Source organism: Protopterus annectens, chromosome 10.part0 (genome assembly GCF_019279795.1).
Source record: "Protopterus annectens isolate FY-2018-M chromosome 10.part0, PAN1.0, whole genome shotgun sequence".
Lineage (NCBI taxonomy): Eukaryota > Metazoa > Chordata > Ceratodontiformes > Protopteridae > Protopterus > Protopterus annectens.
In genome coordinates this window covers 1264221159-1264243181 of record NC_056744.1, presented here as the reverse complement: position 1 = coordinate 1264243181, position 22023 = coordinate 1264221159, and the positions used below count along the sequence as shown (strand labels likewise).

The following is a 22023-nucleotide window of genomic DNA, read 5'->3' as shown; positions in this document are numbered from 1 at the left end:
TTATTTAATTTATTGCACTCATGTATTTATTGCTGGTTGATAGTGACATCTTATTTCTTTAATTTCTTAGTAAACCTAAAGTGGAAATTGGAGTGTGGGATTATATTTACACTGCTTTGCATGATTTCTGAATTGAGTTAGCTGTCACAGCATACATCTGAAGGCATAAAGTTTGTACACTGTGGTCAGGATTCATAGCCAAGTTGAGCAGAGTGCAACATGCACGTATGTCCAAGCTGGCAGTATACAGACTGCAGAAGGCTAGTAGCAAGTCATAGTTCCATAATGCAGTGCAGTGCAATGAGTTTAAATGCTCATCAGAATACTTATTTATTTATTTACTGGCATTTGTTTACCAGGAAGGTCTTACTGATCAATGTCTTTTTTCATAGGAGACCTGGGGAGAAAAGTTCTGTTATACAGATATCATGGACATCATTTGCATTGTTCATTATTTACAGTCAGTTTCATTCATGAGCAATAGTTCCATTATTAAAAATAACTGTTACATGGGTTATATATGAATATTTTTTTCATACATTGAGTTATATACAGTGCAATATTATCAGTGTGCATAGATTGTCAGGTTTTATTTAAGAATATTTTATACTATAAATACTTCTTCAAATCTCGGATACAGGATGATAGCACAAAGAGTTAGATCAGCCCAAAGAAAGGAAGGAGGGAAGGATATCAAACGTAGATAAGAAGATTTGTGCAGCAGAGAGTTATGGTACTAACTCATATAGCTGTATTAGTGCGAGTTTAACCAGGGGCAGTGCAGGCACAGAACCATATATCTATCACGTGTTGCTTCAGCTGACATTTAACGTGTTTCAGGTTGCAGACTGTGCTGTTTGGTGCATTAAAGGTATTTTTTGGGAATGAAAGGGAGCAGTAGTAGTTTTCTTTCTATTTTTTTTTATAAATAGTATTCAGCAGGTTTGTGACTTATTGAGCTAAGCCTCCATGGAGTACAAGGATTTCTGGGTAAGTCTTTGGAGTGTGGGTATTGTGGCAACAGCACAAACTAGAATGGAGTCCTCAGTGAACTGTACAATGGTGGCCACATTTGCTGCTGTATTTAGGTTGTTGGTAAATAATTTAACCAGTAGTTGACCTAGAATGGAGCCATGTGCAACTCCAATGAATCTAGGAATGAAATGACCTATTAGTGAGGTAAGTAAGAAAACAGGTACACGGGGAGGGTGACAACCCATAGAAAGATAGTTTAGCTAGGAAAAGTTATCATTGGCTCTGTCTAATGCATTTGACAGATCCAGAAATAGAGTTGTCGATAGATGACCTGCAATTTATTGTATCTGTGACTCTTAGAATGCCACAAGTTGTACTGTGACACAGTCTGAAACCATGCTGTGTGGGAGACAGGAAGTTATAAGAAATAATATATTTAGCAAGTTGAGAGTGAATACATCTTTCCAAGGTTTTGGATAAGAGTGAGAGAATAGTGATAATTTGTGAGCAGGGCTGATGAGCCTTTCATGTGGGGTATTATATAGGACTTTTTTTCCATAAGGTGGAGATGTATTTTTCTTGACAAAGTATTTTGTTAGAATTAAGACAGGATATGTCCTCCCCACAGTTGAGTGGCATTCAAAAGACATGCATGAATGGGCGTGCCTTCATTGAAGGTTGGGCATCGAGCTGGCACCTCGACACCATAAAAGTCTACTGCCAATCATTAGCGGACCGGCGTTCCGCTGTGGCAACCCCTAACTGGGAAAAGCTGAAAGAAGAACAACAATGCAAGGCTATCTACAGCAAATTTAAGATATTCAGATGGACGTTTTTTGGGGCAATCATTGTTGTCTTAAGGGTCCATAGGTATTTTTAAGTGTAGATGTTAGCACTGGAGTGAGTATGAAGAACATTTGTGGTGTCACTGATTGGGGTGGGATGGCTATATTTGTGCTAGTTTTGTTTTGTAGGCTGGAGATTGCTTTACTTATAAAATGCGAGTTAGACAGTGAAGCAATGCTTTGGGAGTTACTGGTTGGAGGCGGGGTAGGCTGAGTTGATTTTCCAGGACTGAGCAATGCATTTAGTGATTTTCAAGAAGTTTTGTGAATTGATTTGAAGTTGTAAAAATAACTGCATAGTAACTTGCAAATGAAACTTTGATGCAAAGTGAGGCCTGATAATATTAAAATCCATTAAAAGTGAAGAGATTCATAATCTGTAGATGTCTGTAGAAGAAATTATGATGAACTCTGCCCGACTATAAAAATGCAAAGCCAGCCAAAGATTTCCTCATTACATTTAACAAGAATCCTCAGAGTTACAACAGCCGTCACATAATATCATACTATAGCCCTTACTTAGTGTCATCAGTTCCTGACAGTAAGTGCATGGTGCCATCTGGTATCAGATGGTGCCAACATGAATGCCACCGACAGCAGCTGACTTATCACAGCATCACCAATCAAGAGAAAGTGTGTCATGTTAAAGTGAGTCAAGAGATAATTTTTGTCTTCACTGATGTGTCATCCAGTCACAGATCCAGCAAGAATGTGTGGACTACTCACACCTATGGAGACCATGGTATTTATAACTATTTCCATATTGGCTGAAAGGATCTTTTATAGACCAGTTGCGGGCATGCTGGGTATTTAAGAGGTCTCTGCCTGTACAGTATTCAACAAGTTTATCAGAATTGAGCTTCTGGCTGTGAGTGAGCATATATAGTTTTCTAGTGAACCATGGGAGAGAGCTAACACTATGATTCTCATTTATGGCACACATTTGACCTATATTTCCACTTCCTGCCTGCAGAAATTCTATAGAGCAGTCTAGTTGGTTAAGTGTAAACACTGTGTGAATGTGAAACCATAACACTACATATTTATTGTTTTAATAGGTGGTAACCCTCCCCACTTGCTTATATGCTATTCTAGGTGACACTGAATAACCCACTGGAACTCAAGCTTATGGCAACAATACGGAGTCCACAAGAAGTCTGCTAGAACTGAAGTACAAAAGCACAAAGAAATAAACCTACAGCGTCCTATTCAGTCTTATCAAATCCAGCTTCTGCTACCTCCACTCCATTATAATTATTTTTTATTTATAGGATGGCGCAGTGGTGCAGTGGTAGCATTGTCGCCTCACAGCAAGAGGTTCTTCGGTTTGATTCTCGGCTGGGGTGCCTTCTGTGTGGAGTCTGCATGTCCTCCCTGCGTTTGTGTGGATTCCCTCCTACATTACAAAGACACGTGTCTGAAGTGCTTCTCCCCGGGTCTCCGCTGAAAATTGGCTTTGTTCTAAGTAGGACTTTCCTGGTTAATAAATGTCAAATAAATAAAGATTAATCCTGGCACAGCCTACAGGATGCTCTTAGCATGTTGCATTCTCCATAATAAAGTGATCACTCCCCCTGCACCATCTTACTCATGTGTGCTAACCCTAACCCAAAACCTCTCCCTGCCCCTAATGCTAATTCTCAGTGTTGTGCTAGTTACTTATAAAAGTAATAAGTTACTATTACTAGTTACTTTTAAGTGAAAGTAATATGTTACTATTACTTATTTATTTTATTTATTTATTTATTTATTTATTTTACATTTGTTGACCGGGCTAGTCCAGCTGGATATATATCCGTTTACAGTAGAGGCCCGGGGAGAAAAGCTCCAATATAGACAAAATAACAGAGAATAAAAACATTTTTTTTAGTAGAATTATACAAGGTACAAGAAAGGATGACTATCACATTTTTAAAAAAAAAAAAAAAAAAAAGTACAAGTTAAAAACAAAGCAAAATCTATCCACTAAAGTTATTCAGAGATCTAGGAGTACTTAAGTATTCACTTCTCAAATTTCAGAAAGCTTCAGGTAGGGCCAGTGAGGAGACAAGAGTAAAAGAAAAATAATAATAATATTAATAATAGTAATAATATTAATAATAATGACCTTATTACTTTTCTAAAAAAGTAATATGTTACTATTACTAGTTACTAACTTAAGTAACTTAAGTAACTTAAGTAACTAGTTACTGTTGAGTTACTTTTACATAAGTATAGTTTATCAATTCTCATGTTCAGATTTACTCACATAGTACTTGTGTGTGAGGAATACATGCTTACTGCACATGAATGCGAGTGTATTAAAGTTGTATACACAGTGCTACAATAATGAAAAATAGCATTTTACAGTTTACAAAGTCCCACAAGCTAGTCTTTATAGTCAGACAGTCACAATGTAATACTTAAGTCAAAGTACGCACAGTCAGCAACGCAAGACCTATAGCAAGTTACAACCCATCAAATTTTCAACAACGTACATTAGGCTAATCTGCTAAAACTAAAACTGAGGATGCAAAAATGTTTACAGAAAATTTCATATAAGTCTAACAAGACTGTTAACACAACAATGTCAACCAAAATATCACTTTATATAACTATTCGCAATGACTACACATTTCTGTTGGCTTGAAGAAGGAGCAACTTTTCAAAGTGTTCGTCAGTGAGTCTATTTCTTCTTGCAGTCAGCTCTTGTCCACCAAGACTGAACAGGTGTTCCAACATGTGGACTAGCTGGCAGAGCTGTATTAGTGTTCAGAAATATCTTCCTGACTATAGTATAATTGTTGAGAGAAGATATTTCTCTGGAAGGGTCAGCCAGATAAAAGTCGATTTGAGAAGATATGCTGACATTGGCTGGCATCGACTCTTTGAAGAGGAAGAAGCTGTGTTCGGCAGTTAATGCAGAAGCTTTAGATGTCACATGTGCAGGTTCATCCAGTTTCTGCATGGTATCAAGGAGCAGAACCTTCCCTATGAGTTTCTTCTCATGCTTTAGAAGGTGATTGAACAGAGTCTCAATGTCTTTAAGAAGAGCATCAACTAGCAGCACAACAGACTGCCTGACTTCGGACAACTTGTTTTTCAGGCACATAATGGTGGGGATCAGGATTCCCATGAAGCTTTTCAGCTCTGACTGCAGGATGTTCAGAACCATTGTCAGGGGCTGCATTGCTTGCACAAACTCAGCAACAAAGGTAATGTCTGCAGGCCTGAAGATGACCATTCCAATCTGTTCATGTATCTCATTCAGCAAGCCTTCACCCTGAGTTGCAATGAGGTGAATTCTCTCCATCGCGTAGAAAGTGGGATTCCATCGTGTCGCATTGGGAATAATCAATGCCAGATCACACTTATTTCAAGCCACCTCAGCAGCTTGCATGCTGTGACTATCCTTGTTCCAAGTAGCATAGCATTTGGCCATGGTGCTTCACATGATCTTTTTATACTGTGCATCATTACAAGCAGATTCAACATTGTGCACGGCAACTAGATTCAATGTGTGTTCTGCACATCTCAGATGGGGAGGCAGTGAATAGGTGTTCTCACTTTGCCCTGACTGACTCAGCACGGCTGTCATGCCATTGTAAATCACTTCACCATCATCATTCTCATCTTTGGACAGAATACTTGTAGTCTCAGAGCTGTCACATTCTGAGAAGACAGTGAAAGCCTTTACAAATTGCTGCCATTGTCAGTAATTGTTGCACACACCTTTTGATCTGTTGTGCACTTGATGGGAATGCTCTCAAGGGTTGATGCTTTCCGATCATATGTATGCCTTCCCTGTAATCTGCAACATGACAAAGCAGCTGACTTTCTTTGAAGTGCGTCACAGTCGATCCAGTGGGCGGTGACACCAAACAAACTAAATGTCAGCCGTAGTGTGCTGCATACTATCAATATTCATGCTGGATGAAACTGCAAGCATGTTCTTATCATTCATAAGCATATCCGTGTACTTTTCTATAAGATCATATATTTGCCAAATCTCTGTGTCTTTGCTTAAAGTTAAATCACAGTCTCAAAGCAAAATCTTTCTCACTGCATCATTATTAACACCACAGACAAGTTGTCTTTTATCAACTCATCTCTCACATCACCAGATCTGAACATTTGACTTGTTTTTCAAGTCAGTTATATATGCTGCAAAAGTTTCAGTAGGCTTTTGATCTCTTATGTAAAATAGTGCCTTTCCACTATAATATTCGTTTGAGGGTTGCACATTTCTCTAAATTTACATTTTAAGCACTCAGAGTCTTCCCTCCTTTCAGCCTGTATCACAATATGGCAGTCTTCCCCTTCCTGTGCATAAACAGCAGGTGCATACACAAATGAATGTTCTCTCTGAATGGCTTCTGAGCCAGCTAAATTGAGCAGAATGAATGCTTTTTTTATGTGCGTCTTTATCAAAAAAAGCAGCCTGTATGAAAATATATTCTTAATCAAACACTCTCCAGTTTTCAGCAAGATTATTATCAAACACAAGCGGATCAGGTCTGTGAAATCCCTCTGCCATGCTAAGTAAGTGTCAAACCACACCAAATACTTATAATTATATTCAGCTGTACAACAGACTCTTTGAAATAACTGTACTCTTTGAAAAGACTGTATTGTAATACTGCACACACTGCCAACACTTTGCACACTTTAGATACTTTGAATAGCTTTAGTTAATGTGAAAAAATACAGTTGTTTTCTCTTTTTTTGAACATTTTATATGATTCTGATATTGTTTCAAAAGATTTCGTAATTATTTCAAGTACTTTTTTCAGTATGTCGCAACTTTGAACATTTTGTTTATTCAGTAATTTGTTTGGAATGATTTGCTTTATATTCATTGAAGTAAAAATCATTTAAATGAGTTTAAGAACCTGGAAATATTTGCTGACCTGTTTACAAGTCATTTGCAGACGTTTGAGCAACTCTTGTATATTTCTCTATTTCTGACTGTATGCCTCATGGTTTTAAGATGTTTTGACTTCAGATCCCATAGAATATGTCACTCGTCTTGTGTATTCAAATAAGACAGTGAGGCTTGGGTGTTCATTTAAGATATTTATTACACACACATCAGGATGGATGACTGGAACATAAAACTTAAATGAACTAGTTAACTGACTGACTGCTATATATATATATATATATATATATATATATATATATATATATATATATAGATATACACATGCTTTCCCTCCAGCTGCTTACACAAAATGGCACTCTGCTTGCACATGCTCAGTACTTTCTGTGCATGTGCCCATGAACTACAGTGGCTTTAAAAGTACAACACAAACTGAACAAAACTGATCTACATTCCCTGTGTTCGAGTGGGTTTCCTTGGGGTATTCCGGTTTTCTCCCACATTCCCAAGACATGCTGCAGGTGGATTAGGCATTCTAAATTGGCTTTAGGTGTGAGTGTGCGCAGGCATGTGCCTTGTGAAGAAGGTTGAATGCTGGGCTGGCAGCTCAACAATGTAAAACTCCACTGCCACTTGTTCTGCAGACTGATGATTCACCGTGGTGATCCCCAATGGGCACAGCCGAAGGGAGAAGAAGACGACTCAGTCTTTATAGCTAGGGAGTCACAGATAATAATTAAACCAAACCAGCCAAGAGCACAAGACCTATAAAAACCTATCATGTTTTGTCTATTTTCAGCATCTAAAAATTGAAAACTGAAAAGAATTTCAAATAGAACAAAAATATTGTCAGGACAAAAGTTTGTTAATCATAGATCCACTTGAAGTGCCCTGCTTGGTGCAGTGGGTTGGAGCATCAGGTGCTCAAGTGATGACTTTGATTCCGACTTATGGTGGTTTGAAGAACCAATGCCATTTATTTTACTGCAAGGTAAGGATATGATCTTTGGCAGGCTAGAATTGTCCAGTGTTAGGGGATGTTTTAGTGGGTGAGAGTCCCACAGTACCAGGGCAGGGCTGGAGTCTGGTCACCATTAGCTTCCACCTCCTTGCAGTGCTAAAAAAAAAATGAAGTAAATTTTGCTCCAGACTAATGAATGCTACGTGCTATGAGTTGTGGCAACATTATGTTGTAATTTCTTATCCAAATTGCCATGTCAAAGTGTCTATTATCTCCTAACATCTGATTACTATTCATACTATATGGGGACCCCGGAAGTTTTACATCTCTCTTTAGGAGGGTATATCACCCACGTTGAAAACCACTGGTTTAAACAAAAGTAACTCAAAAGTAACTTGCATTTAAGTTACTAGTTGCTAAAAAAGTAATATATTACTATTACTAGTTACTATTTTGAAAAAGTAACTAGTAATATTACTAGTTACTAGAAATTGTAATATATTGCAGTAATATATTACTTATTGTAATAGATTATCCCATCTCTGCTAGTCCTGCATATTATATTACTGAAAGCATTTTTCCTTGCAGTTACTACTACACAAGACAAAAGGACAGAACACTCTAATAGAAAATGTGCAAAACAGTAAAGGTGTTCCCTTACCGAACCATTTCCCTAACCCATAAACACTCGCGCAGACAACCTTTTCAGTCAAACATTTTATTTGGCTGCATATTCCTACTTAAAACAGTATAGAAATGAGCATTCAGTCAAACGTGCTTTCAGTATTTTGTTCTTTCAGTGTTACTTATCCTCTAAAAAGTATTCAAACACGATATCAATATTTTAACATGTAACACCCCCTTCAGACTGCCTAAAAATCCTAAACATTCTGCTGTCCCTCCAAGTACTGCTCCATAAGTACTCCATTTAACCTGCCAGTTCTGCCTGACATATCTTAGAAGAAGACAGTGTCCTTCCTGAACTCTGAATTTATTTATTTAACCAGCTGAATGCTACACAGATGCAATTGGGCTCAACAATGCTGAACAGAAATCAAAAACGCATAATTGTCAGGTTAAGAGGTTTCATCTGTACTGCAACCCACTTCATCAGAATAGTCTAATTCAAGAAAAATTCAAGTGCTTAACCTGACCATTACATTTTTTTCCATTCAGTATTGTTGAATATGATTTCAACCAAATAACTCTTGGCTGGTATATTAGTTTGATTTGCTGTATGCTGCTCTTCGTGGTTAGTATTTTTTTTTAATTATCTGGTTAGGGCTGATTTGCAAACCATTTTTCAGCCATGATCTGGACAAATACATATTGATACATTCACAGCAAATATTGCATTGAAGCTGAGTTACAGAGGTTTTATTACAGATGTGTACAAAGAGGACAGACAATGCATACAGTCAATGTTTATACCTATTTGCACTGTATACTGAATACAGACACATAAGGCCTGGAAACATGCATGCCTGTGAAGTGCTATATTTTTCTGTGCTGTACCAGAAACATAAGCCAAAGTTTACTTCCTGCACTTGCCTATAACTTCTCATAGCCTTAAGACCAGGACTAATCGCCATCTGAATCAATTATATAGTCTGGGTCATGGGTAACTGCCCATAAGTATAGCAGGCATTTTTTTGAGTATTCCATGTCTTCATCTGACATCCTGCAGAGCCACTTAGCCGCACAAAGCTTACACAGATGTGCAGCTCAGATCTATGAATCACAGTTTAACATTTTGTGTATTAGGAATTGTTGGTCTCTGGATCTGATACTCAGGCCAATGAGAATCTCTGACAAAAGGTAGTGGGATTAGCAGACATATTCTACCATATCTGTCTGAATCTTAGCTGTGTTCTCAATGGAATATTCAGAACATATTTCTAGTAGTAAAGTTCACATAGGATAAGTAACCCTGAGGAAATTAGCCAAATGCACATCTTGTAATCTGTCATTCGTAACAGAAGATTAAAGAACTCAGTACACACTCTTCTGAAAGCAAAGCAAACTTATGTTTTAATAACACAATGCATCAGCCTAGTTTAAATATTGACTTCTAGTCACCAGATATGCATGTCCTTACAAAAAAAGCTCAGCCGGAAAATAGGATTGCCATTGATGACGTACTGATATGTCTGTAAAAATCATCCATTACTGTGCTGATTTATGTGTGCAGAGGCATCATGTAGCCAGACCACTAGATGAAGCTTTCCTATGTTTGTACAAGTGGATGTTCTGAGCCCTCACATATGCATACCATAAATTCTGCACAGCAACAGCTGTGCATTAATTACTTGAAGTAATGGACATTAAGCAGACGTCAACCAAAACAAACTAGTTAAAAGTTCATTCAGTGAAACTTTTAGTTTGCCTTTTCTATGAAAGAAAACCTGCCAGATTTCCCATTCAGGGCATTTCACCGCATCTGCTAATATAATCATCACTGGGTCGATACACCTTCATGACGCAGCGTCATTAGCCATACATCGTCCCATCTGATGAACTGGCCATTCAGTTTTTACATGGCATTAACTCATATAATGTCTTCAGAAAGTTTGATGTCATGTCAACACTGACAGGCATTGTGTTGTCAATTTCAGTTTCTGGTTAATTGAATACTCAGAGTGACAGCTGATAGCATCACTCTGAATATGCTTCCTAACTGCATTGCTGCTATTAATCAGACAGGTTATTTACGCTATCTTTACTCTGGTTTCCAAGCCCTATCATCTCCGGTGATGTGCAAGCGTCCTCTAAACATCCTAAGTGCAGTCTGTGATAAAAATACAGCCTCAGCCTCCTGCACAGACATCCACCAGCCCAGCTTGGATAAGAAATGAAACTAAAGTTCTGCCATGGAAGTAACTGAACTACAGTGATGTCCTAAGTGCAGTCTGTGGTCAAAAATACATCCCCAACCTCCTACATGGACATCCACCAGCCCAGCTTGGATAAGAAATTAAACTAGAGATGTTCGTCATCACATTTGGGTTATCCCTGCCAGGGTAGCCCTCGGCCAGCCCGAATACCAGAGACTTAGTATTTCTGCGTCAGTTGCTGTCACTTGAGGACTGACATCAGGTCGTCGGTGGTATAAAGTAAGGTAGCCAGCACCATTACATCAGTCTTTCTTGCCATGGAGCCCAAAGCAGAAGCAGTTCACATGATTGCCGTTTGGCCACTACCTGAGTTTTCATTTCCGAATTGAAGTTGAAGTCTTCTAAAGCTAAGTACCCTGGTGGGGATCCTTTTTTCTTGCACTAACCGATGTCAGAAAAAGTTAATAATTGTCTCACCTGTGGAAAGCAAATACCACACCAAGACTTCCACTCTTACTGTATCACTTGTCTAGGCCCAGGCCACAACATCCCCCAATGTTGCTTCTGTGCTTTGTTTAATGACAGAACTATCCATTGTCGGGCCCTTATTGTAGCCAGATATTTTCATTTACAATCCTCGAATTCTGATAAGGCTTCGGTAAGCCATCCGACAGCAGATCTTCCAAAAAAACGTAAAGATAAAGACAGAGACAGACTGCACAGGTCCAAACCTTCCAGTGACGCTTCCGTTAAGCTAGTAGTCAGTCCTCCGGTACTCAGTGAGGCGCTTTCGCAGCCCCTGATGCCTACTTCAGTTGATTCGCAGGCCACTACCGAGACCCTTTCGGAGTCCGGTATGCCGCAAAACTCTTCTTCGTCTAAGTATCTTGAGGTCGTCTCTACCTTGGATGGGTCCGGAGTTGCTGAGCAGGCACCGGCTTCCAAGGAAGTCCATCTCACCTCTGAATATCAACACAAACCGATGTCGTTTTTTCGCGACTACCGTTCTTTCAAAACCAACCGAGTTCCTTAGGCCCAGGATTCGAACCACACCCAAGAAACCAACAACCCACTCTCAGGCGCCTGCCTCAGTCTCAAATGCTTAAAATGGCAGAAGACCTTATCATGCTGATCAGGGGAAGCCAAGCTACCCCCTGTAAAAGGAAAAGAGATCTGTCCCCAGTAGTTTTGTCTGAACAATAGTCAGATGAATCTGATGCATCTGACTATGAAGACATGCAACCCCTCTCCACTTATGAGGATTCTGATGCAGAGGAATCCATTCCTTCAGCCTCTCCCCCAGAGGATTTTTCCTTTGGGGAAACCCTGCATACTTTAAGGGAGCCTTTAAGGGAACCTCTTCTAGACTTTAACCTGATTGGTTGCCTTATTTTTTAAAATAGTCATCAGTTGTTGTGATTTATTTAGTATGGTCTGATGAAGTGGAGTTAAGATCCGTGAAAGTGTTTACCTGTTCAAGTTTTTCGAATAAAGTACTACTGTGTCTGCAGTGTTTGGAACCTTTGTGTTTTTTTGTGATACATGTCAAATGTAACTTGTTGGATGCCCACTTGCACAAAGATAACTTATTTGGCACTAAGGCAGAAGAGGTCTTAAAAAAGATGGAAGAAAAAGCAAAATCTATGCAAACAGTTAAAGATTTCTTACATGTCCAGCCCCCTAGGTTCAACAGGCATTTTCCCTCCAAGCACTGGTCCTTTCCTGCTCCAAGTAAACAGGCCCAGCCTAGGCCCCATGGAAACAGAACCCCCAGACAGCTGCCTCAGGGAATGCGCAGATCTAAGCAGTGGACTACCTCCACTTCAAAACCAGGGAGTTCTAAGCCGCCCCCTTATCGTAAGAACTCACAGTGACTCACCTCCTCCTGACCTTCCCTCTGCCAACCTTCACTTACCCGTAGGAGGAAAACTATCCTTTCACTCAAGCTCCTGGGCCACCATTACCAAAGACCAATGAGTTCTGAACATTGTGTCTCAGGGATACAAATTCTCCTTCCACACCTTTCCAACCCCAAAAGGGTTCCCAGATCTACCACCAAATCAGTGGGCAGAGGCTCAAAAGCAAATCCATTCCCTGCTCTCTTTGAGGGCAGTAGAGCTCATTCCTACAAAATAGATAGGCCAAGGCTTCTACTCCAGACGTTTTCTTTTGCCCAGAAAAGAGGGCACCTGGCGCCTCATCCTCAGTCTATCTATTCTAAACACCTTCCTGGTGATCCCAAAATTCAAAATGCTCACCCTCCAGCAGCTGCTACCCATGCTGTCCAAAGATACTTGGCTAGCCACCCTGGATCTAAAAGAGGCCTGCCTCCACATTCCTATCAGGGAATCATGCAGAAAATATCTCCGCTTCAGGGCAGGATCTCAGTGCTTTCTGTTCTCTGCGCTTCCCTTTGGCTTATCTACTGCTCGCAGAGTTTTCGCAAAATGCCTGACTCCAACCATTGCCTTTTGCAGACAAAGATTCAAATATACCCCTACTTAGAAGACTGCTTTATTCAGGCAGACAGCCAGGAAAAGCTGCTCAAACACCTGGCCTTTGTAAAGAGCCTACTAATCTTCCTAGGGTACATAATCAATGAAAAGAAATCAAAACAAGTGCCCACCCAAAGGATAATCTTCCTGGGAGCAAGTCTGGACACAGCATCCCAGATGGCATACCTGAGACCAGAGAAACAAATTTTCCTGTCAACCTACTTCTCTCAACTGGCCACCAGGCCCCAGCTTTCTGCAAGGAAAATCCTGCAAGCTCTGGGGTTCATGGCATCTTACATACTACTCATTCCATATACCAGACTGCATATGAGGAAACTTCAGTGGTACCTAAAGAGCCTTTGGTGTCAACACTCTCAAGACTTGGAAACTCTTCTACCTATAATTCCTTGCCTCAGAAAGGAATTTCTTTGGTGGGCAACAGCATGCTCCCACAACAAGGGACTGCCCTTCTCCCCACACCCTGCTGCCCAGACTGTCACCACAGACACATCAGACTATGCTTGGCGTGAACACCCGGACAGCAGGTGCATACAGAGTCAATGGAGCCCACAGCAAATTCCCCCTGCACATCAGTCAAAAAGAGATGATGGCTGTGCAGCATGCCTTGATAGCTTTCAAACCCCCTTCTCTCTCCAGGGGTTCTCCTGATCAAAATAGACAACACCACTGTGATATGGTACACCAACAAGCGGGGGGGACTCACTCCTACCCTCTATGCAGGCTGGCCATGGCCCTTGGGCTCACAGCCTCTTCCACACATTTACACCTGTTAGCACAATACCTACTAGGCTCTGTCAACTCCCTGGCAGACCAATTAAGCAGAAACCTTTTGGACCCACATGAGTGGGAGTTCAACAGAAGTAGCTTCTTCCTAATAACTTAGAAATGGGGAACCCCGAAGGTCGACCTCTTTGCCTCTCACAACAACCATCACCTCAGCAAATTCTGCATCAGGGAGCATTATGTCCCTGCTGCCTCCATGGGATCTTCCTCAGATTCCAAACCTCCTAACCCAGAGGGAAGGGAAATTCATGCATCCCCAATTGCAGACACTCAGTTTGGCAGCTTGGCTTATTCCCTAACCCCGATCCAATCTCCCATCCTCAGTAAACAGGTTCTGGATGTTATCCGTGAGGCCAGACACCCTAGCACCAGAAAGTCTTATGCAGATAAATGGAAAAGATTCTGCACCTGGATCCAGGCTAAGGGGGCCAATACGGCACAACCCTCCATCCCTCTCATCCTGGATTACTTAACTGACCTACTACACAGTGGTCTCTTTTTCTCCTCTATAAAAATTCATGCCTCTGCTATTTCTGCTAATTTTCCCACTGAGCAGCCAATTTTCTAACACCCTTTGATCGAACAGTTCCTCAGAGGGCTAGCAACATGAGGCCCCCCAGAAGGGCACCAACACCAGCTTGGGACGTTAACTTTGTCTTGGAAAAGGTCACCCTGCCTCCTTTTGAACCAGCTTCTTCTGCAGAGCTAAAATTTCTCTCCTGGAAGACAGCCTTCCTTAAGGCTATCACTTCAGCCAGAAGAGTCTCTGAGCTGCACTCATGGCTGTGGAACCCTTCATCATCTTCCATGCAGACTGGGTATCCTTCAGAACTAACCCATCTTTCATGCCCAAAGTGGTGTCCAGTGTGGTTCTCAACCAATCCATTCATTTACCCACCTTCTTTCCTAATCTCCAGAACAAGGGGGAAAGGATTCTTCACTCTCTAGATGTGCACAAACAGCTCAAATACTATCTGGACAGGACTAAATCCTTCAGAAAGTCTGATCAATTGCTGGTTAGCTTTGCTACAGGAGCAGAATGCAAAGCCATCTCCAAGCAAACCATTTCCAAATGGATAGCACACTACATGCATTTCTGCTACAAACAGCATGATAAGCCTCCACCCAAGGGGGTCAGGACACACTCCACCAGGGCAGCCTTCGCCTCTGCAGCTTTCTTCAGAGGAGTCACCACCAGGGACATCCTGGAGGCTGCCACATAGACATCTGTTCACACTTTTACCAAGCATTACCACCTGCCTCTCTTCTCCAAATCCAGGGCAGGGCTTGCCTCTGTGGTCTTGCAGGGCATCCTAGCCAACCCCTAGCTTCCTTGACTGCCTCCACCCATTTCCTCAGCTTTGGGAATCTACACAAATGTGATGACTTGAACAGTGAAACATGAAGAACATAGTACAGTTGTGTACACTTACCATAAATGTAGATGTTTGAATGTATTCACTGTTGCAGTCCTGGTTTCCCTCCTTCCATCCCCCTTTTTTCTCCTTTTGTTCCCATTCTTCCTTGCTGTTCTCCTTTCCTTACAAGGTACATATTGGTATTTATTTTTCACTGGTGGGGTTCTTCCTCCAGAACCTGGCCTCCTACTTTGGGAGCTCCTGACAGGTTAGGGCAAGAAAAACTGATGTAATGGCATCGGCTGCCTTACTTTATACCAATGACACCTGACATCAGTCCTCAAGCAACAGCAACCAACGCATAAATACTAAGTCTCTGGTATTCGGGCCGGCCGAGGGCTACCGGGCAGGGTAACCCAAATGTAATGACTGCAATAGTGAATACACTCGAACATCTACATTTATGGTAAGTGTACACAACTGTACTTTCTGCCATGGAAATAACTGAACTACATTGGTGTCCTAAGTACAGTCTGTGATCAGAAATACAGCTACAACCTCCTGCACGGACATCCACCAGCCCAGCTTGGATAAGAAACAAAACTAGAGTTCCACCACGGAAGTAACTGAACTACATTGATGCATGTTATACTTAATACAGTCTAAACTGTTTTCTGTTACTGGCTTGTTTCCCTTAGAGTGCTAAGCACATCACCAGATATAGCTTAGACTTTCTCTCTAGCTCCCCCATATAGTACGGTGGCAGTTTAATGCTTTTAACTGCGCAATACAACTACCAAACCTGTGATCCTTTCTCATAGCTCTCTGCCACCCCACTCCTCTAATTAGTCCAACTGAGAAACAAACGGACCACAGCCAAGGTGTGTCAGCTGTATGCTTTATACTCCAGGATTGTAGAAATCCTCCTGTACATGTGAGGCCCAAATTCTACATTCTGGCTATAAATTGGAACCCCTGCTCAAGCGTGGTATTCTAAACCCACTAACCTAACTTGAACCAGGCAAAAGTATACCCTAAACAAGGCTTACTGATTGTGTTCCTGAGATAAATGCTATCATGAACAGGGTCCAACCTGCTCCATTCACCCTCGGTTACGCTCAGCTCACTCCACTCCACTACCCCCATTCCCACTAACCCCCACTTCACTCAGGCTTATACCTAAATAAACATACCCATTTCACAAACATCCAATAAAGATCTGCCACCTTAACCACCATATAATCCAACCACAGGAACTCTACTTATTGACATCATCAAATGTAATTCACACTCTACACACAGTATCTGTATCTTGCACAACTCTAGCACCTACTCAATTTTATGATCACTCACACCTATCCTGACTCCTAAGTCACGCACACATACACTTTTCACATCTTTTACATCCTTAGCCACCATCACTCCACTCCTACAAAAAGCATACTTGATAACTAACGATGCTTCCTCTTAGTACTAAACCCCTTAAAACACTAGCACTTCACTCTCTCACCTTTACATTACTTGTACTATGTTCCTACCTATCATACAAACCCAACTAGTCTGACACACTCCCCAATACACACGACAGAACATCTTCACAAACCATTACTTTACCACACCTCTATTGCACCTATTCTCTATAACACTACTTATATAAGCTATCTCTCTATCAAACACCTCCCACTGTATACAAACACTCCCACTGCCGTTTGACAAAGCCAACCCATATTTCAATTACAAAAACTTTTGACACACCTCAAACCTAACTTACAATTGTCAGGGGATATCCACCCCTAACCCAGGACCCAGTGCAGTAGACCACCATAACCCCAACCCCATTCCTAACTTACTAACCCATCACGGTAACACTGATCTGCTAATTCTAAATATGAATGTCAGGAGCATAGTGAACAAGGTCCATGATCTACATGCCAACCTCTCACTGTACTTACCACATATAGTAGTGTTAACTGAAACCTGGCTAAAACCCATTATCAGCAACAATGAGATTCTTCTCCCTGGATACAACATTATTTGCAATGGCAGAATATCCAAAAAGGGAGGTGGGTAGCAGTTCTATGTAAAAACAACCTAAAACTAAAACCATTAGATCTCACAATTCCTAACTTCGATAGTGCAGAAATAATATCCTCAAAAGTTGAATCAACCCCAAAAAAGTGATTAACATTATTGGCTGTTACATCCCCCCAGGCAATAATATTACTACAATAGAGAATATACTACATTGGTTCTCCCACTCATTACCACAAACAGCTATACTATGGGCGATTTTAATATTGATTGGGAAACATGCTCTTCCCAAAACCCCTCAAATTTTATTAACTTATATGGATTTTCCCAAATCATCCAGTCATTTACTAGAATAGACAAGGCAACCAAAAAAGAATTAATCCCTTACTGGATACTGACAAATAAACCTTGCAATGCCTTTAAAGCTGGTTGTCTCCCAGACAGCCTCAGCGACCATCAACCAACCTTCCTGCTAAGGCAGCAGTCTCATCATAACAAACAATCTACTTATCAGCTAATAAGAAACCAAAAAAAAATGTTATTACCACCAGATTCCTAGCAACATTACAGACCTATAATTGGACTCCCCTAAAGATACTTCCCCTAGATGAAGCACTTCAATTTTTCAATGCTACTTTCCTAAATGTCCTGAACATGCATGCACCCCCTAGAACCATCAAAATCAAATCAAAGACAGGCCCTTGGCTAACTAAAGAAACTAGGTCATTACTGATTAGTAGAGACAAAGCCTGGAAACTGTGGTGCTCTACAAAGTCCCAAGCATCTAGACAATCCTACTTAGAGCTCAGGAATGTAGCAAGAAAATCAGTTAACAAGACAGAATTAATTACTACGAAGATTTGCAAGTTAAGCATCATAACAACCCACAAAAAATTTGGACAGCCATCAATAATATCTTCCACCAAGGAAAATCCACCACATCAACCCCATCAACCAACAACATAATCGAAAACATAGCTTCCCAGTTCAACAAGTTTTTTTACATAAACCATAATAACCCTTTCCACCCTCCAAAACTCCCCCACTATACCACCCACTAAAATTAACAGCAGCCCCCCCAATGAACCACCTAATACACTCAGTAACAACCCCCCTTTAGAGTCAAGCCAATTCCCACTACCCACATAAAAAGATTACTAAAAAGACTAAAACCCACAGGCCCGAGCCACAGACCAACTTCCAGCAAAATTTCTACAAATTGCTCCAAAGCATTAGCATTCCCTGTGTCCATCCTTATCAATAGACCCTTGTCTGAACAGGAAGTCCTACAGATCCAGAAACTTTGCCACATAATGCCCATACACAAAGGAGGCAACTCTACAGAACTGACCAATTATTGCCCAGTAACCATTCTACCACCCCTATCCAAAATCCTTGAAAGATGCATACATAAACAAGTTATGGATCACCTACACACACGCAAACTTCTAACAAACACCAAGCATGGCTTTTGGACCACCCACAGCACCACCACCACATTAATGGCCTTTACCAATACTGTTAACCTTCACAGAAATAATGGCAAATTTGTATCTGCCACCTTTCTTGACCTTTCTAAAGCCTTTGACATGGTGTCACATAACAAACCTATATAAATTCTCTCTGAATTTAACATCAGTCAGCACTCCATCTCGGTTCCAAAGCTAGATTTCAGGTTGCCAACAGGCAGTCCAGTGGCAGAAAGATCTCTCCCCTCTCATTCCAGTTACAGTAGGAGTCCCCCAAGGCTCCATTCTAGGACCACTACTTTCTTCACTTTTCATCAAGACATTGCATACTTCCTCTTCACGTGCCTCAGTTATCCAATAGGCAGATGACTACCTTAATCTGCTCTGCCTCCTCCCTTCATGAGCTGCAGTCAATCACACAAGTGTAATTTCTATCAGTCGAAGCTTGGCTTACTAACTCCAGTCTAATTCTAAACCCAAACAAAACCAAACGTTTTCTATTCAACCCAACAAAATTCAGCTCAGCTAGCCCCTCCTTCATGTCCAAAAACAATACAGTCATTTCTCCTGTATCTCACACCAAACTCTTGGGAGTCAAAATTGACTATAATATGAAATTTGACATTCATATCTCCGACTATAAAAATTCCATAAAAAACTTAGTCTTCTCTACAGAAATAAACAATTCCTTACTAAACACACAAAATCCACCATTGCACGCACTCATCTAATATCTACCCAACTCTAAGCCTCCCCTATACTCACAAATTTGAATTAGACTGAAACTAACAAACTCAATACCTGCTATAATAAAATAGCCAAGTTTGCCACTGACTCTCCCTTCAGATCACACCATCGTTCAGCTCTTAAACAGCTTGCTGGACATACCACATCTGCTCCTATATAATCAACTGATCTTTGCCCATAAACTCCTCCCCCAACCTGAAAAAAACCCTGCCCTGCAAAACTTAATTCTCCCATACACTAATAACAGACCACTCTGCTCTAGTAACAGGCAACTCCTACAGATAACAAAAGCCAATAACGCAGCTGGTGATTCCCTTTTCTCCAACTTCATATCCAAAAAATGGAACTCACTCCCTCATAGAATAGTATCCCAATCTTCCTTAATACAGTTTAAATATATGTTGAAATCTCACCCGGCTGATACTTGGATATGCTCCTGTACCAGGCCTGGTTAATCTACCCACAGTTATAAAGCTAACTAAACCACTGCATCTACCAACCTACCTAACTACTAGCCCCAGCCTTCACATACTTGGTCTCACCTCTTCCTGTAATGCTAAATATTCTACAACATTAAATACACTGTACTTGAAAGACACCTCTAACCTCTGCTCTGTACTCACTATAACCTACCTGCTTCTTTCCACATACCCCACAACCAACTGTTTTTTTACTCTAGCACCTTCCACAACTCTGTGGTGTATATTTTCCTTGGCAAATCATACGAAGCTCAAACTGTAATTGCTCGGTTTTCATTGATGTAACATTATTCTCTATGTTAATTGAATTTTAATTTGTATCTAGTTTTATTGTACTTGTAGCTTAGTTGTGGAGCTTTTCTCCCCGGCCCTCCACTGAAAAAGGATCTGTGCCCAGTGGACTTTCCTGGTCACCAAAGTAAAATAAAAAAATAAATACATATACTGCAAGATATTTTGCTAAGTGGTTTGCAGTAGAAAAACAGTCTGAATTAGCTATACTGCAAATTCTTACCACGTCCATTTCTCTCCTTTGTTATTCAGCTTTATATAAATTTTACTTAGTTGCATGCTGATACATAGGATGGTATTCATAATACCGCAATCTTCAGGATACATTTTAAAACATTCTCTTGAATTTAATGAAATAGAAAGGTTAACTTAATAATCATAAGATGTACAACAACACACCGATTTGTAGTATACCAGAGTACTGTTTGATACACTGATAACTGTTACTAACTACAGAACAGCATAGTTGCAATGGGTTAGAACTGATGATAAAAATTAAGCTGAGCATAAGCAAATCAATTGTCATCTAATGGGAAATTTATCAGTTCTGTTATTTACCCCACATCATTTTATGAGATTATAGGTTCATAGGTTGGTACTAGGCTATCGGCCCTAGGGCCTATACAAGCCTAGCCATAACAATTCCCCAGATATTTCTAACCACAATATTTACTTCTCTGGACACCTGTCTAGCAGGAAAAGTGACATGATCCCCGGGGTGAATTTCCTATCTCCCATCCAATCATTAAGGTTCCTTTTGAAGAGGGCCAATGAGGCACCTCGCTTGACATGTATAAGCAATATATTCCAGAGTATGGGGAGTCTCTGGGTCAGGAACCTATCCCTCCAGCATGTTGTTCATTGTGATGATAAGGTTTAGATCCCTGGAGCGTGTGGCTCGGAGGGATTGGGAGTTATTTAAGTCGAGCATGTCCAACAGCTCAGGGTTTGACATGGCCTTGTATGTTAAGCAGAGATTGCCTCTGAGTAGACAATATGCTGCAGAGTATAGCTGGAGTTATTTTAGACGGTCAGCATATGGCATCTGCTTTAAGCTTGTGATTCTTTTAGTGAGGTATTTCTGTGGCCTTTCCAGCTGTTGCAGATATCTTGTGAGGTACATACCAAACTGGGCATTATACTCTATAATGGGTCTAATGAGGGATGAGTACAGTGGAACAATGACCTCCTTTTTTCTGGATGAAAAGCCCTTAGTGATGAGGTGTGCCACATAGAAGGATTTCCTGACTGTTGTGGCGATGTGCTTATCGAAAGTGAGACCACTGTCCACCTGTGTCCCTAAGTCTCTTATCACACTTTCGATGTTTAGTGTACTGCCGCCTATGTGGTAATTCATGGCTACATGTTTTTTTCCAAAGGGAATAGCTATACATTTCTTGGCATTAAGCTTGAGTCCATGGCTCTGGCACCAGGCATCTATTTCTGTAAGCCCCTTTTGTAGAATATCCACATCATTTGGGGATTCAATAATGGCTCCCAGTTTGCAGTAATCTGCAAACTTTGTTAGCCAGAGTCCCTTAGTGTTGGCCTGTACTTCAGAGAAGTAGATGTCAAACAAGAGTGGTCCCAGGACTGAACCCTGAGGTACTCCACTTGTCACTTGTCTGGAGCTGGATTTGGAGTCGGCTACTTTTACAGTCTGGGTTCTGTCGGTAAGCCAGTTGGCAACTCATCGAGTGATGTAGGGATTTCTGCCCAGCTTAGTAAGTTTATCTATGATTTCAGAGTGGGGGATGGTGCAGAAGGCCTTGGCGACATCCAGATAGGCTGTGTGGACCACCATACCCTCGTCCACAGCTCTGGAGACTGATTCAAAGAAGTCAGTCAGATTCAGGAGACAAGATCAGCCCTT

General features: G+C 40.9%; 1 protein-coding gene across 1 annotated transcript in view; it reads left to right on the top strand.

Moving 5' to 3' along the window:
- ASTN1 (astrotactin 1) overlaps positions 1-22023 on the top strand; it is a 5143480-nt gene that overhangs the window by 4562412 nt on the left and 559045 nt on the right. The gene's annotated exons all lie outside the window — the stretch shown is intronic.